The 16,654-nt window shown below is 50.8% G+C and overlaps 1 protein-coding gene across 3 annotated transcripts in view; it reads left to right on the top strand.

The window, feature by feature from the left end:
* The first annotated feature begins 6,750 nt into the window (after positions 1–6,750).
* The window catches only part of HEG1 (heart development protein with EGF like domains 1), a 56,167-nt gene continuing 46,263 nt past the window's right edge, over positions 6,751–16,654 (top strand). For all 3 annotated transcript variants that reach the window (XM_076343008.1, XM_076343007.1, XM_076343009.1), the window contains exon 1: positions 6,751–6,803. The gene's annotated coding sequence lies outside the window, so the exon portion shown is untranslated. The remainder of the gene's footprint in view (positions 6,804–16,654) is intronic.

The following is a 16,654-nucleotide window of genomic DNA, read 5'->3' as shown; positions in this document are numbered from 1 at the left end:
TCCTTTGCAGAACGTACAAGCACAGAAGGCAGTGGAGCATAAATATTTTATTACTTGCTTTGCAGTATTGCCTGGAAGCTCATCCTGCGTTTGTGATCCCACAGCACTAAACGGGTCCAGAAATCAGAATCTTCTGCCTCAGAAAACTTGCAGCACAAATAGTCAGGACTAAGAATGGGCAGGAGAAAAGTGAAGTTTTATTGTGGTATTAGCATTAAGAGACAGCTCCTCAGTTGGTATAAATTGTCATCATCCACCTGGATCTGCCTTTGTGTCCCATGAGGAGTCTGCACGGGGAGAACCAAGCTCCTCAAATCCATAGCTTAGCTCAAACCCATCTTTTTTTTTTCTCCCCTCTTGGCTCTCTCTTGATCAGCTTTGAGTTTCCTTGGATGGTCTTTGTTGTGTACAGTGGCCAAAAAATCACACACCTGCCAGGGTCACTTACTCAGAGCAGACAGTCGTGACCACAGTGTTGAAGCAGCAAAGAATGATGACAAAATATGAAATGATGCTTCTGTGCATGGTTGAATTTAGGCACGGGGGGCTCTCTGTGCCCCGTGAGCTGGCATGCTCTCACCCGTGCACCTCTGGTTCAGGCAGGCGGAGTTTCTTAAACAGCATCATACTTACACCTGCAAGGTTGGAAGAGATTTGCTGAATTGCAGGAGCCAGCCTAGGATTAACATTTAGGTTAGCAGGAAACCGAGGTTATTTGAATTACTGCCGTTGCCTGGTGAATTTTAGAAAAGGCAATTACTGGGATAAAAGAGAGAAAATTTTGTAGACAACCTATGAATTTGGTAACTCCATATAAAAGAGGTATATAATGGACTTGCTTATATTCCTTACTCCGCAGTGGCGTGTTGCTGAGACCCAGATTTGGCACAGCATCACTTAAACCTGAGACGAGGTGAGTGGTAACAGCCTTAAAAGCTATGGATGAGAGGCTCTAGCAGCAAACTGCAGGCTAGAAATAAATAGCTTTAAAGCTCGTACGGCACAAGAAAGGCTCCTTCCCTTTCCACCTTCTGCCCCTCATGGCTTTTTTCACATGACTTTCATGCACATTCCCCCCACCCACCTCAGCCTGTGCCCCTCGATACCTGGGATTTGCCCCCCCCCCCCGTGCAAAAGCCAGTGCAAGCACGGGTGCACTCCCAGAAACGCAGCGGTCAAGGAGTGCACCTGTAACTTTATCGGATCCAAACGTTGCTCGTAAACTTTGGCAGGGGCTTGTTTTTGGATTTTAAGGGCACTGCTGTGCGGTGTTTTGCTCAGCTCCGAAATGGCCGCGTTTTTCTTGATGCACTCCAAACCAGAGCTGGCTGAAAAGAGTCCTAAAAGAAATAAATCAGAAATTTAGAATTGCTTCTTCCCAGCAAGATTTAAATGGCTGGTTTTTTTTGTTTTTCCCCAGAAAAGATGGGATTTATTTCCAGTGACAGGATTCAAAATGCAACGTCATTTTAATTTGTTGTGCATTTTTCTGTGAGGGATGAGAAGAGATCACAAGACCTGTATCCATTCTGACCTCCAAATGTCAAGTATCTGGAACAAGCAGCTTCCAAGGGAGGTACAAGGCAAGCAGTTCTTGTAAAAATAAATCAATAAGATACCACCACCCCCAAAATTTCAAGAAAAATGGTCAGGTACTAAGTGCCTTTTGGATGATTGGCATCCATTAATGGATAGCTTACAGCATCAAGAGGAGATGGGGAAGGTAATTAATTACTCAGTTAGGAACTATCTGTCCACTTCAGAAACTCGGGACTTTTAGTAACAAATTCCAGGAGTAGAAAATACTCACTTTGTACCTTAATTCATCATCAGCTTCAAACTTGTCTGAGGTTTATGAGCCTGATCCAAGTTTTGGACAGATCTGGGCTGAGTTTCAAGGGAGCTGCAGGAGTTTCATGACATTGGCTGGGGCTGCGAAAGGCTCCTATAGAACCGGAGAGAAGGACCGGTCAATGTAATCATGACGAAGTGCTAGAGAGATGCCTCTTCTGTAGAGACCCCGAGGGTTTTTGGTGATTTCAGACTGAAAAAATGCAGAACTGGCCAAATTCGGTTATGTGTTTCTGGCCCCTCAGACTGGAAAGTGGAAATCAAGGTGAAATAAAAACAAACTACGGTTTTTCTCCGCCAAAACAAGGTGATAGGTGGGATTCAATTAATCAACGTATGATATCGATCATGTTTTATATAGTTATGTTTTAGGGCTCCTGTGTTGCTGGTTTTTTTGTTTGTTTGCTTGGTTTAGCTCCTTCGTGTATTGAACGTGCTGGTTGCTTTCAGATGGAAGCATTAAATGCATTTTATATGTAATTTGGGGAGACGTTTGAGGTCACAGCCTCTTTCAGGAGGATGCCGTGGCATTGTTTTACATCAGGGTTTGCCTGGTCCAGCCGACTCCTCAGGCACGATTTCATGCATTTAAATCTCCTATTAGTTTTGTGCTCTGAAGGAGGGAGGGGAGCAGCCCTCAGCCCAGAGCTGCCCTGTAACCGGTATTAGTGGGATGCGGCAGCGGAGTGTGCAGTCATGCCACGGGGATAAACAACTCCAGGACCACGCGGGGAAAAGCCAAGCGCCGGTGGCCTTTGCTGAGTGCTCGTGCTCCACACAGCCACCTTCATCCTGCTGCAGCGCATCCTCTTCCCACCACCGATGCTTCTTCCCTGGCCTCCCAGGAGGGTGTCTAACACGGCACGTGGGTGGCAGGGGTGGTATTTCCCCCCCCTCACCCACCCTCTGCAGCCCCAATGGATTAAAAAAATCCACTTTTTAAATTTAAAAAAAAAAAGTGATATTTTTCTTCTCCATGTTTTCATGTGGCTGTTGGAGCTGGAGCTCAAAAATATCAGTCATGTCATCAGACTTCTTCGGTGCAGAGATACTCCTTATGAAGTGGTGAAGGTAGGAATAAAATAACATGGCAGGAAAAGACAGTAGCTTTAAATTTACAGCCCCTAAACCTTGGCAAATTAAGCACGTGGTGGGGGAAGGGATTGCATTTGGGAAGTCCGAAACTGCCTGAATATCGGTTTCCTTTCCAGGTGCTTGTGAATAATGTGCTGCTCATGACTGGAACCGAGATGGAGAGTGGAGAAAGATTATTTTCTGATGGTTTAAATGCACAGGTTCACACTGCGGGGCTTTTGCCCCAGCTGGGGCTGGCGAAGGCAGCAGCCTCACCACTGCCACGTGCGTGGGAGGCTGCAACAGGCAATCCCCAGCCCCGCTGGCCGGCCCGGCGGTGTGTTTTCCCACCTACACTAAGCTCTGCCAGGATGCAGCCGGCTCAAGGGCAGCGCAGGGCCCTTCGGCTGGCGTTTCCTGGTGCTGGCCGTGCGTACGGGCATACGGTCCTTGTGGTCACCCCCCTCACGGCCACCAACGCCCCTTTTGGTTCAGAAATGCAGTGTTACGGCAGCTCGGGCAGGTTTAATGGCAATTTGGGAGGGGGCGTTAGCTGCCCCCTTCCCCCCCAGAGGAGGTTAATTCGGGTCTTCACTGCTCACAGCTCCATGGGTCATGCTACGAATGCACCGCAGGGGCACGGGGAGATGGAGGCATTTGATACGGACACCGATTGTTCTTTCAGCAATGTTTGTTTTGCATTTGCCTGCTTCTGCTATTGCTCTCAACGTGCCTGTTGAGTAAAACAGTAGGAAGAATTTATTGAGATTTTTTTGGAAAAGCATTTGATACCGTGCTTCCTGCTGGTTGGATTTACAGCTTGGGAGGATGCAGGAAGAACAGGGAGCTGCTACATGGCTTAGACTTTGGGGAAGTCTCTTGGGAAAGGTGGGGGGAAAGGGATGAGAGCTCTAGGCTCAGTGTTAGGGCCCTCAAGCTTGAGAGTGAGTGGACACGAGAGCATCCATTTCATGTCAGGGCTGGGTTTAGCTTTGATTTGCCCCACGCAGCCCTGATGGCGTATCGTTGACCTCGGAGAGGTTTCTCTGCCCCTGCTGCCTCACCTGTATCATATAGTTAAAGGATGTAGGAAAGTGTCGGATTTGCTTGTTGGCAAGACTTTCGTTCCTGGGACTAACAAAACTTTCTGAAGAATCATAATTATTACTGATATTACTTATTGTCTTAGGAATCGGTAACGTGGAGTCCTGCATTTCATGTATAAAGATATCCCCAAGTACTTGAGCTGCTGCTCTACGCTCCCTGCGCCACCTCCCAAAGTATCAAAATACTTCAGAGCTCTTCACCTGAGCTTTAACTCAATCCCACGATGGCCCGTTACTTAGTTGCATATGGGTATCTCCATCTTGTCAACGAGGAAGCTTTTTTTTACACAACCTATTCCATAAAGAACGTATAAGTACATTGACATAGGCTGAAGGAGCCTAAAGATGTCCTGTGTGGATCATGCACCTTGGTGGTAACTGCCTGTGGTTTCTGGGTCACTCAGATGTCCCCCTTTGCCAGGACTGGTATGTTTACTTGTATAATTAAAGTGTCATCGTGATTTGTTTGTGCTTCACTTCCTAACGTGTAGTACTTCCCAAACTGACACTGGCTTGACTTGTTCCTTGGGTTTAAGCAAATTTGAAGCAAGAAGGTGCCAAAAGTTGTAGGGAATAGAATAGAGAATGGCTTGATAGAGGGGTGCCTCAAAGGGACGCCTTTTCCAGCGGTTTCATCTATGATTACGCAAGCATCAGAGTGAAGATTTCCAAGTGTGCTTCATTGCAAAGCTGCGTGGGAAGGTGCAGAAAGCACCCGCATGTTGAGAGGAAAGCGTATGAGCAGGGGAGACCAAGTCTTGTGTCTGGGTAAAGCCAAGGACATTGCCATGCTGGTGTGGGCTCATCAGTGCCACCTTTTGGGTGGAAAGAGGCTTTGAGGAGAGTTTGTGTTCATCAGCCATCAACGACCGCTTTTGGTGAAGGGAGAACCGGGGAGCGGGGGGCTGCGGACCAGATCCAGGTTTTGTCCGAGGCTGCAGCTATCTGGACGTGGCGCGTTGTCACTTGTCACCCCCCTTTGAAAGGTCGGATTCTGCTTGGCTTGTGGAAATTAAGCCTGATTCTGAAACAGCTCGAGGGAAAAGCAAAGGGCCCAGGAGCGACTCAGAGGGGAGAGGCTGCCCAGGATGGGTTTGTGTTCCCTGGGGAGGGAGAGCTCAGGGGGGACGCTAAACCCGGCACATCGGGATGCCAGCAGCCTCGGCATAAGCCCGACCTGCTGCTCCGTGGCATGCTCTCTTGCAGAACCCGGAGCACGAAGTTATGAAAGGGAATTTCAGAACAATAAAGGGAAATCCTTTGCCTCCCGTACAGCCCAGCCTGGGAAATTCACCCCGCAAGAAGCTGCAGCCTCAAATGCTGCTGCTGGCATTTAAAAGAGAGCGGGTTAGCTTTATAACCAATAAAAGATTTGAAGTTATTTGGCAAGGACTTGATCTCGATGGGAATTAAGTTTGGGGCCGTCTAATGCTCACCACACTCATCTGGAAAGAAACTTTTCAGTCTTGCAGAGCAGCGCACAACCGGCCAGGTTTTCATCTGCTTCAGAAGCTGTACTGGTCGCAGCCAGAGGCGTGATACTGGGCTCGATCGATCGATCGCTGGCTTTGTTTCTCCGCGGCTCAAACAGTAGCGCGGGAGCGTTAACGGAGCCGAGTTCCCCGTAGCCCCCGGCGGGACCGCGGCAGGGCAGGGCGAGGCGGCGTGCGGGCGCCCTTACCGCCGCCGGGTTGTTTTGGCCTGCTCCCCCTGACCTCCGTCGCGCGTGGGGCCTGGAAAATGAAAGAGGGCAGCGCTGCCCTTGAGCGCAAAACGCCTTCCTGCGGCAGCTGGTGCTGCGGGGCGATGCGCGGGGGGCGGCCGTGCCGGGAGCGGATGGGGGGGGGGGGGGGGGGGGGGAGCCGTGCCGGGAGCGGGGCCGCCGCACCCCGCCGGGGGCCGCTGCGCGGGGTGCGGGACTTGCGCGCTGTCTGCATTTAAGCGCGGTAGCGATAACGCTGCGGCACCCGGGCACCTCCTCGGCGGCTTGCGGCTGCGGGCGGGGGGGGTGGGCAACGGGGGTTTCCTGCTCGCCCGGCGCGGCTGGGAGACGCATCAGGAAAAATAAAGTAAAAGTAAAAATAAAAATAATTTTTAAAATTAATAATAATAATAGTAATAATAATGATGCTGCACACAGCCGGGTGAGGGAGCGGGCGGCCCGACGGCTGCGCGGGGCGGGAGGGGGCGGCCGCTCGGGGCCGGGCCGGGCCGGGGGGGGGGGCCGTGCGGAGCTGTGCCGTGCCGTGCCGTGCCGTGCCGAGCCGAGCCGAGCCGCGGCTGGGTGATGTCAGGCTCGAGGAGGAGCCTCCGCCGCCTGCCCTTTTACTTTCGGGCGCCGGCACTTGGCCGCAGGCTGCTGCCGCTGCTGGCCGGCCGGCCCCCCCCCACCCCCCCCTCACCCCCTCCGCTATGGGCACCCCGCACTTTTAAGGCCGGGGCGGCCGCCCTCTGCGCCGCCCCGGGGGGGGGCACCGTGACTTAATTAAAAATCGCTGTTTACGTGGTTATGCATTGCCCTGCTGCGGGCATGTGAACAACCACCCCCCCCACACCCCCCCCCCCCAACCTCCTCATCCACCCCCAGCGCCATGCCGGCAGCCTGCACCCTGCTGCTGCTGCTGGGGCTGGTCCCGCCGGCCGGGTCGTTGCCCCTCGCTTCCCCGCGGCGTCGTCTTCTTCCTCCTCCTCCTCCTCCTCCTCCTCCTCCGTCCCGAAGCCGCCTCGGCCGCCCTTGCTCGCCTCCCGCCGCGGGACACGCCGGCAGCCCGGGTGAGTGCCCCGCTCCGCCGCGGGGATGGGGATGGGGTTTGGTCCCGGCAGCGGTCGCGGTGCGGCAGGGGGAGGGCGCGGGGTCCCACGCCGCGCGGGTCCCCGCGCGGCGTGGGACCCCGCGCCCTCCCCCGCCGCACCGCGACTCGAGGGTTGCTGAGCATCCCGGCATCACCCAGAGCTGCATCGGCTGCGAAGTGCAACCTCTCCCCCCCCCCCCCCACCCCCGCCATAATCCCTCTCTTGCCCAGCCCATCGTGGTACAGGCAAGCGCTTCGATGGGTGAAGGTTTGGGATGGGAGTCGCGGGTGGGAAACTGTAAAACGCGTTGTAGCTGCGTGGACTGACTCGAAAGCGAGCGGTGGAAACTTCACAGAGGAACTTGAGGAAGGCTCTGGTGGGTAGCAGGGGCACGGCCGACACTCGTCTGCCTGCCAAAATGCTTCGCAAGTGGGAAACTGGTGGCTCCCGTAGGTGGTCTTCAGGGTCTGAGTCACCTACTGCTCACCATCAGATGTGCCCTCATCTCACCTTAGGTGCTGACCCACATCCAGGTGTGGGGACAGATACCATCAGCTTTCTATAAATACTCTCTCTCCCTGCATCGCCTACAATCTGTCAGATTAGTCATGTATAAAGTCACATTTTTCCAGGCATGCCACATCTACAGTGTCGTTATCAGGAGCAATGACTAGTTTGGTGCTTTACAAATGACGCTGAATTTGGTTTCAGCACAGGATAAACCATATTTTTCCCAGAACAAGCAGGGCTCATTTCAAGTGTCACCCAGTAAACCGGTTCACTTACCCACCGAAGAAGACACATAGCTCTAAGAATGACTAATTCTCAATGAGTTTGGAAAGCGCTGGGTGTCTGCAGGTGGTATAAGGAAATCCAATATGTCAAAATAGTCCTGTGTAGGTTTGAAGTAGGTTTCAAGATTGATCGCCTGCCTGAGCTGACTGTGAGATTTCATCTTTTAATTCCTGATGTGAAGAGAGTATCATGCTTTGGTACTCGAGGTTGTTTATTTTCGTGGAGCTATACAATTTCAGGGAATGTGACAAAACCACATTTATAATATTTTAGTTTTCTTCGCAAACCCAAAGCATGCCTTTGTAAGATGTATCCATGCTAAACCAAATGTACAGTTGGGGATAGCAACTCAGATGTACCCTGCAGCGGATTAGAAAGCTCCTAACTAACAGCGTTTGTGTGCGAGCAGCCTGTTGACTAGGATACAGCACCGAAATTAAGGAGATTTGGGTCTCTTCCCAGCTCAGCCACTTCTTTGTGCCACTTCAAGTGTCAGTTTGCCCTCCATATCGGGAGAGAAGAACATTGTCTTACCCGCTATCAACCTTGTGAAGATAAAATCTGCAACTTGCCAGCAAAGTGCTCGCCTGTTATTTGATGAGAGCTGTGCAAATTCCTTGGTGGATAGAAAAAAATATTTAATTTCATCTCAGCTTTCAATCTGGCATCTTTTCCTGTGACCTTGATGACTCCTGAGAGTCAGCGGAGGAATGCGTTTCCTTTGTTAAGAGTCTGAAAAGCTCGAACTATCTGTCCACATGCTGGAAAAGCCATTTGTCTGGCTACCAGCGCCTGGCTGCCTGGCTCAGCGGCAGAGGCTTTGCTCCATGCTGCCCGTGCTCAGCAGCTACAGGTGCTCGTGAATCATGTCAACCCCATCCAGAAGTAACGGGGGATGCATCGTGAAGGAGTGATAAATAACCCGGCAGTAGCTCGCTCCCTAGCAAATGGCATCATGAATTACGCTGGGTCCTGACAGCCGCGATTCACTCGCTGTTAGCTACAGCTCTATGCTTGTCAGTCAAGGGAATTGTTTGGCGTTATGGGAGCGGGCTGATGGGAGCTCCTGAATCACTTTCAGGTTGAGCTGTAGGCGCTTGAGAAATCCCTGTTGTCTGTCTCACCACTGCTCCTACCCTCTGAGATGTTTTTCACCTTTGAAAATGCTTGCTTGAAGCAGGGCGGGGAGCGTTTCTTGTGAACCCATCACCCTGGCCCTACGTGGAAATGAAGATTACATCTCCATTTGAAACGAGTCTGAGGTTAGGCGGCAAAAGCCCTTTCTCAGGCAGGGCTTAGCGAGCAGATGGCGAGGCAGTGGGAGTAGAAATGGGGCTTTGAGTCTGTCACAAAGCGTGGGGCGAGGGAGCAGGGTGGGCTCTGGGCTGCCCTGAGGAGCCTCGCTGCCTTCCCCGGCCTGCCTGCGCCTCGGACCACATCTGCCACCCCTCCCTGCCAAACCCACCGTGGGCTTGTCTGGTGACGAAATGAGGACAGATGGCTTTCGCGTGTTGTTTAAAGTACAGGCTGAATCTAGGGGGAGGAACATAGGAAAAAATAGATGAACTAGGAAGCGAGAAAGCTGGTGACAGTAGAGTTAAAGCATCATCAAACCCCTCCGTGAAATTCCTCCTGGCAGCTGTTTTATGTGGGCACCAGGCGAGACGAAGGGCACCGTCTGCCACCAGCCCGGGTTGGGCGGGGGTTCAGTTACAAGCTCTGTCCTCCTGCAGGTCTCCTTATTTCAGGTTTCCCATCGGTAAAATGGCAATAATTCCAGTGACACCACGGGGACAGTGGAGGTGGCACCGAGCCCCCGACAAAGTCACTGTGGCTGGGGTCTCCCCCTGTTTCTGCAATGTTCCTTTTCCCTTTGCTTCTGGTGCGGGGCTGCCAGCAATGGGCTTGCCCTGAGAAGCTGATCTGCTTTTCTGCCATCTGTGTCTGTACATCTGTCCTTTCCTCCTCTCTCCCGTGCCGGCTACTGCCTTTCTTTGTAGCTTCCCCAGTGGGAGCCCTGGAAATAAGGTGTGAAATCACCTGAGAAGGAATCAGCTTAGCTTGCAGCAGAGATTTAGGCTGGCTGCTAGGAGAAACTTTCCAACCCTCTTAGAGGGGCAGAACAGTCTGCATTTATTTATGTATTTTTTAACTTTCTATCTCTGAAACTTTCTCTGTGTGGAAGAAGCAAATTTAGGAGCAAGGGAAGAAGATTATGAGGATGCCCGTTTGCACAAAAGTATGATATTGCCTCCAAACCTGCCTTAAATTTCACAGTACGTATTTCATGGCTCCTGGGGGACGGAAGCCCGGCTCTCCGTGCAGAGAGGTGTAAGATGCTGCTGTTTAGCTTTGATAGGATTTCAGGTGACCGTGGGTGGTACAGGAAGGATGCTTCTCCCCCTGCAGCACGTGGACAGGGAAGGGTCACCTCCTGCGCCTCCGCATTGCTATCAAAAGACCCATAGGCTGCAGGGTTTTCTTTTCTTGGCATCTTCTATGCTCCTCTCTGTGAGCTGTAAGAGATTAGTGTGCTGCAAACGTGAAGTCCCTGGAGTTCTATAGATTTAGCTCTGCTCCTTCGGGGTACGTAATTAAAATCAAAAAAGAAAAGAGAAGAAAAAAGAAAAGTGTTTCAGAAAAAGAGGGAGGCAATAGATCAGCTTCCCTGCCTGTTCCCCATCCCAAGCCCCTGAAGGTAACGAGGGTCGTGCACTGACTGGCTGGGTTCGTATCAGTCTGTGAAAGCACTTTGCGTGATATTTAAGTGGTAGATGGATACGATCCAAGAAATAATTGTGTAACCTGACTGGCAGGGACCACATAGTGATGTGTATTGATTTACACCTCCATACGCAGTGAATGCGAATGCTAAGCTGTGACCAGGGCACAGCAGGTAAGGGGATAGCTGTAGCTAAAGCCCGTTATTGGGCTCTCCACAAAGTTTAATCTCCCAGTAAGCAAACCGCCAGAGCCAGCCCGCACCCATTCAGCAGGCGTTCACAGCACGCTCTGCTCCAGCAGCCATCACCACTTCAGAGGGACAATTTAATTTGCTTTAATTTTCTCTCGTGGCTGGGAGGACGAAGGAGACAGGCGGTTGCTGCTGTGTCTGCGGGGGCTGATGCCAGCCTTGCTGGTGTAGGGGTGCCTTCCTTAGGGAATATTGTTTTCAGTATCAAAAGTTGCAGATACTGATGAGTTTAGAGGAGCGTGGGGTTTCTGGGACAACTTGCTTCCTTCACCTGCTCCTACAGATCCCAATTTTTGGGCTGGCAGTCAGAAACCCTCTGTGACTGAGCTCCCAAGCTGTTGTGTCTGCTGCCTTCATCCTCCTCGTCCCGTTCATCTACAGGGGACATGTCACAGCAGCTGAGCGCCATGCGGAGGCTAATGGCTCCATCACCATCGCATCTCTAGGAGGTGGCAGAGGATTATGCTCATTTAGCGGTGTGGTGTGGTACCAGGCTAGAAAGGCAGTTGGTCTTGCTGTGGTTGTAGTGCAAAACTCGAACGGATGCTGCCATGGCTGGGGCTCTGCCTGTGCATCTGAAATGTAAAGCCGCTTCTTCAAACCTGCAGCGTTTCAGGCAATCCTGCAAAAGGGATTTTTGGGAGGTGTCTGGGCAATAGGAGCAGGGGATTGCTCTGTCCCCTGAGCTACCAAACCAGGTGCTGAGCCGTCCCTTGGGTGAAAGCGGAGACCAAAGCCCGACCGAGTGTAGGTGCGTGCTGGCTGCCTGTTTGGGTGCTGCCACCAGGAGCTGCAGGAGCTGTTTCTGGCCCTGCTCACTGCTCTTATGGCTGTATGGAAGTGGTTGGACTGAAGCCTTGGTAGCATCAGTCTGGTTGTGATGGTTTTAATGAAGCATTCATCAAAGCTAATAAAAAACCCCGCAGAATAAAGAACTATTTCAATTAACAAGTTAATCAAGGCAATAGAACCTGTCAGTGTAGCAGTAGTGTTTCAGTGCTGTGGTGTAGAGACTAAGGCACCACCGAAGGCTGCAGCTCTCCTGGAGTCGCTGCTGGAAGGACCCATTGGCCAGTGCTGTGGGTTCCCCATCGATGGTAGCTACGTACCATTTCCAAAATAAAGATAGGTACAGAGTGGTAGGGCTCAGCTATGGCTGAGCCTGCTGCCTTTTGCAGCATAAAAATGCTGTCTTTCTGCCTGTATCTGTGCTGCTGCGGGGAGGCAGGAGGGGGCACGGCGTGCTGCGCCCAGTCCGGCTGCCCCTGCCATGTGTGGGGTGCTCAGGACAGGGCTGCAACCTCCTAAATACCCTGGGAAAATGATCCCGAGCTGGGTGGATCATAAATAGCCAGTGTAAACCCTCTGGATTCTGGCTTTGCTTCCCCACATAGTTTCAAGAGAGTTTCTGGGGTATGGGGGGTAAGGATGGTCTGGGTGGATCAGGGTGTCTCTGCGCAGACCAACAGCACCGCTCACGCCTGGGCTGATCCATTCGGACACGCACAGAGCTCCTCTGGAAAGAGGCATGGCCGGACCCTGGCACCTGTTGTGGTGTCTTTCTGCTGTTGCAATGGTGCAAAGAAGCTTTCAGGGCAGTCTGACCAGCCAGGGGGTCAGAAGGTGCTCCAAGTGAATTAAAGGTTGGTTGTTCATAATATTCCCCTGATACTGTCCGATACAAAATCCATAGCCTGCAGCTCGTGAGCAAGCTCATCACGAGGCCTTAATACCCCCACCACAGGCCCTGTTATTTACATTCGATTGAAGATGTAGGTCATACAATATGTTTCTTCTCTTTCCTGATCAGCTGAGTGTAAAAGGCAGAATCCAATTTTCAGTGGAAGTAGACCTGATTACAAATTCAAATTTTTATTTCTCTGAGCAGTTTTGCGACATTTGCATTGTAATTTGCTGTTTCCATAAATATTAGAAGTTCATTTGCTGGGATATTCATCCAGAGCAGATGCAAGAGGGCTGAAAGCACAGGCTCAGTGAAAGAATGAAGTCTGTGGATGCCTATCAGGAGAAAATGGTTTTGTCACATCTGGTCACCCTTCCCTCTCACCCTGTTCTGCATACATACAGCTGATGTGTGTGCACCCATCACTACGTATTTTTAATATCCAGGTGTTACACCATAACATCCCACTGCTTCAGCAAGGGGCACGGTTCATTTACGGCTCTTTGATTATGCAGAGAGTTCGCATTCATCCTTTCAGGCTGAAATCATTTGCGTCCGAGGACACGGAGAGAACTCTCCCACCCAAAAGGGAAATGATGTTGCATTACTGAGCGACCAGCCCAAGAAATAATATAATCTTAGAAAAATGCAGTTCCCTTGAGTAAAGGAAGCTCTGTAAACTTCAGCTCCTCCAAGCTGTTAGCGTAGCTGTTGCCTGCGTTATAGTAACGCTGCTGTCAGACCCAGTCTACTGAAGTGCTCAGGAGAGCACCGGGGAAAAAGGGAATAAGATCCAGTTCCTGCTTAAAATGAGGACCTTTTGGAGGATCTGGATACCGTGAGGTTTATAATGCAGATTTTAGGATCTTGGGTCACATCCCTTCTTTGCTGTTACCTTGGTTTTTATCTCAGCTGGGTGCTGGACGTGGTGACAGTCACCCCTGGTCCTGAAGAGCTCGGAGAAGGGGCAGGCAGAGCCAGGGTGAGCAGAGGGATCAGCTGGAGGAAGGTAAAACGACGGCAAGGTTTCCACTGACTGGGGTGCTGGGGTCAAAAGTCTGGTTGTGTAAAACCAGGGGAGAAAAAGGTTCATTTTTAGAGCTGTCAGTGTTTGGGCAAACCCATGCAAGGGAGAGACACGTAATAAAGTTACTCTGTGAGCAATACCTGTGGTTTGCTCTCTTCTGCTTGCCACAGGGTGGGTGGCGTTAGTGTGTGCCATGCTTTATTTTGGGCTCTGTGGGTGCCGAGTGTGTACAGGTTCCACAGCCAGGGTGTGAACCAAACCGCAGGGACCCTCCTTGGCCTGGGTGCAGCAGCTCCCCAAGCCAGACGCTTACTAGAGTCTTCTCTAGCAAAGTGCCCGTCTTCATGGGACCTGTAGGACCTTGCTGTCTTGGAGGTCTCTGCCTTCCAGGCTAATTTGTTTCAATGTAGGAGGACAGACAAAGCTGTCTCAGGAGCTTCATCTCTTCAGAAACCAGTATAAAATGCATGAGATATAAAAATATCATTTAAAAAGTGCCTGAAGTACAAAACCCAACCTATTTCCTATAAGCAGGGTGCTTATAGGAAATATCCTACAAGCTGTCGCTGCTCCCATGTTGCCGCTCCCAGTCCCTTCTGTGGCTTTGGATGAAGGTATTCCCCGTTGCCTGTCCTCTGCGCAGGCAGGGCTGTTGAGGGGGGTTATATCTGCTTCTGCATCCGCCGTGCCCTTGACTTGGAGTCATTTGATAAATAGCTTTGCAGTTGGTTACTTAAGCATCTCCCGAGCTGCAGTCAGCATCTCAGCTGTGGGCGAGGGAGCACTGCTGCCAAAAGTCAGGATCTCTGTCGAGAGCCTCCTAAGATTTGGCTGTCTTTCCTTAAAACCCCAACTCCTGGAGTTGTCGTTACAGGAGAATCGCTTAGAGGGGGAGAAAAAGAGCTTCTGGCTGTCGAGGTAGTAGATAAAAACCCCCTGAAAACGTGAGCTGCAAATCCAGGAGACACACAAGAAGTCCAGGTTGGCTGTATTTAAAAACACCACTAGCTCAAAGCTGATCTCCAGAGGCTTTTGAGTCCAGACGGAGGGGCCGTTTCAGACACTCCTGCTTGGCAGGGCTCTGCCTGTGTGTCTGCAGGAGAAGTGCAACCATCTTCATCGTCTTGCTTTGCTAGGAAAAGAGAGGGTGCGCAAAGAGGTGCAGGGCAATGCAGCAGGAAAACTGGGTGCAAACCCAGTTGTTTTCTGTCCAGCTGTCCGACTACTTTGTAAGCGCCTTGACCTTGGCAGATTGACTCTCCACTGCGAGAAGCAAATTCCACCTGCCTTTTCATTCTTCGCAAGGACGTAAAGCTAGGAGGACTTTAAAACTGCTTTTGCAGCACCCCAACCGTGGTATGGCCAGTTTAAGCTGTTTGAGGGTGACCGTGTCACTTGCAGTACAACAGATGCTGCAGGTCCTTCCCTTGGCCCTTCTGTGTGAGCACCCCATCTTGGGCTCCGAAGTCAGTGCTTCCAAAAAACCCTCTGGAAACACCGTGACCTTTGTGGTCTTGTCTTTCGCCAAGGCAAACACGGAGATGTCTGAGGGACCTTTTGCACAGTGGTTAGATGGCAACAAGGCTCTTGCAGATGAAGTTTGGGAGAAAATACCCTTTTCTTTTTAACCCTGAGCTAATTTAGCTCTGGGATGAAATCAGCTAGGAAAGGACTGAGGAGGAATTTTAAGTGGTCTGATAGAAAGGCGGGCAAACTGTGCATGAAGGGTTAACTCGGCAGGGCTAATGGTTGTCCCAGGGGTGAAGCCCAGGCTGCATCTCCCAGAGGACATCGTGTTGTGCACACACATCCAGGGCATTTTTCTCAGCATTTTTCAGCATGCTGTGACGGCAGACGTTTTAAAGGCCGTTACAGGAATCGGTCTGACCTCTTGCCTCTATAACAAAGCGGACATCGTTGTCATTTCTGCTACCAGAACCACCTTCAGATTCCTTCAGGGATATCCAGACCATGGAAGAAACCTCATGCAGGAGTTTTGGACTGATGGGCAGGCCTCTTCGGATTGCTGGTAGTAAAGGAGGGCTCTTTTTTTCCTGAAGAGCGTGCTAAAGGGCACTTCTGCATCTGGAGTGACAAGAGGAATTTGGATCTATAGAGCACAATTATCCATGTCACCGCTTGTTAGGACGCTGGCGTTAACACCCTTCCTCTTGTGGAAAATCTCTTAAGCCCCGAGGACCGGCGTGAATCGTCACACTCAGTTGAACTTCACTGAAGCGGGGATGAATCACACAAAATTGAAGATTTGGCTTCAATATATTATTGGAAAGATACCTTCAGTGATAGCCTAGCCAAGGGGTACTGCAGCCCACCCAGGGTGGCAGGACCTGTTCCGGGGGGAGGACAGCACTTCTTGGAGTTGGGGAGCAGAGAGGTTGGAGTTTGGATATTTGAGGGGTTTTTCATTTGGTTTTGGTTTTGAGTACTCTATAAAAGCAAAAGGCAGGTCTGGAAGGGATCTCAAGACATCTCCCAAGGGATCTCAAGACATGTCCCCTTGCAGGAACACCCCAGAAGATGTTTGTCCAACACATTTTTAAAAATCTACTCCAGAGAAGGGTTTCACAGCATCTCTGAATAGCTGTCCTGCTACATCTGTGCCATTATAGGTAAGAAAACACTTTCTTATCAGGGAAACTGTAGCAGCTGGTAGTTAAACCTTCTGCAAAGAAAGATATCCCATACAAGTGGTGGCCAGGTTTGACCCGCATAACTTGTAAGATCTCATGAACTGACAAGTTAAGGTAATTTAGCACTCTGGGGAGGTAACGCAAAAGGTAGCCCTGGGTATTGAACTAATTTCTACCCCTGTGATGGGAATGAATTTCCCGGAGTGAAAACATCAGCAAACCAACTGCGCATGATTTGCTTTCCTTGTCAATTGGAATCAAGGAGCCTGATTGTGGAGCATAATAGTGCTCTTGTAATTCGGCCATTATCTTTGTGCCGGAGCTGGGCATAATTGTATCTGTATCTGGAGGGACAAGGAGAAGGATTTCAGTAGCTGGTGCTCACAAAGGCATCTTTAGAAAGCTCCTTACCCCTAGTACAAGCTTGGAAGAGCTTAAAGGAAAATACCCCTGAGTAGCTTTAGGCATTTGAACAGCCATCATTGTTTGATTCGGATTCAGTTACAGGACTAACATCTAAATGTTAATTCTTTTTAGGACATTATCAGCTCTTTCAGCAAATACAGAATGGGGCTGCAGTATTAGACTGGCAGCCAACCCTGCAGATAAAAGCCCTTTGAAAGGATGTTTCTTAGGAGGGAAACTTGATCAGAGAGTGCAGAATGATCACGAAGATGGTCTTTTCTGAGGGACATGGAG

The sequence above is a fragment of the Aptenodytes patagonicus genome, chromosome 6 (assembly GCF_965638725.1).
Source record: "Aptenodytes patagonicus chromosome 6, bAptPat1.pri.cur, whole genome shotgun sequence".
Taxonomy (NCBI): domain Eukaryota; kingdom Metazoa; phylum Chordata; class Aves; order Sphenisciformes; family Spheniscidae; genus Aptenodytes; species Aptenodytes patagonicus.
The sequence above is the reverse complement of the archived record's forward strand: the minus strand, read 5'-3'. Positions and strand labels throughout refer to the sequence as shown.